Source organism: Saccopteryx bilineata, chromosome 3 (genome assembly GCF_036850765.1).
Source record: "Saccopteryx bilineata isolate mSacBil1 chromosome 3, mSacBil1_pri_phased_curated, whole genome shotgun sequence".
NCBI classification, from domain to species: domain Eukaryota; kingdom Metazoa; phylum Chordata; class Mammalia; order Chiroptera; family Emballonuridae; genus Saccopteryx; species Saccopteryx bilineata.
In genome coordinates, this window is record NC_089492.1 from 303416547 (window position 1) to 303417465 (window position 919).

The following is a 919-nucleotide window of genomic DNA, read 5'->3' on the forward strand; positions in this document are numbered from 1 at the left end:
CCACTCCTGCCAAAGCACATATTAGAAATCAATGAATAACAAATGTGATGAAATGAAGAATTGATGCTTTTCATCTTTCTCCCTTTGTGTCTGTCCTCTCTCTCTCTCTGTCACACACAGACACACAATCTATATTTGGAACAGCTCTGTCTCAGATTTTCTAAAATTTATACCAGTCCTTACATACTGCAGAGAAATTACAAGTCAAATTATGTAAAAATGCAGTTATGTTGTGTATCACAGGAACAAAGATGTGTATAAAGAGCCATTTATGTTTATTATTTATAGTAGTTATTTGAGTTTATTTAAAAGACTACATTACTGTTCCTAAATTTTAACCTAACATTGATCAGCATTTGGGTTCGTCCTCATGTGAAAAGGAGATTCTTCTGCAGGTCAAAATTGGTTTAGTTTCAGAGCTACCGAAGAAGTAGCCGTAATTCCTGAGGCATGGGCTGACAGGAGGTCTGAGACCCTGCATCCATCTCTAACTCCTTCTAATGATTTTTATTATTTCCTCCTTAATACCAGTTCTTGGAGGTTGTTTTAAGTAGTAACAAAGTCTGATTTCTGAGCAGTATAATTGTAATTCAGTAATTAATGTGCTGTTCAATCAGCTTTACAAAGGCACAGAGAATTTTACATGATTAGTAAAGTTATCTAGTTATAGTTCTGTGCATGTGTCAATACATTTGATGGCCTAATTGTAACATCTAAATCTCAATGTAAATAAATGTGACTGTCATTTACTGAATTATAATTATTTTGTTATTATTGAGGTTTAATACATTTAATAGATTTAGTAATTATGTCTCCTGAGTGTATTTACCATTCACTGATTAACGTGGGACAGTTTTTATATGTGTGAGCTCTGGAACTGTGACTTTTTTAAAAAAAGGCAACTTCACTTGTGAGGAGT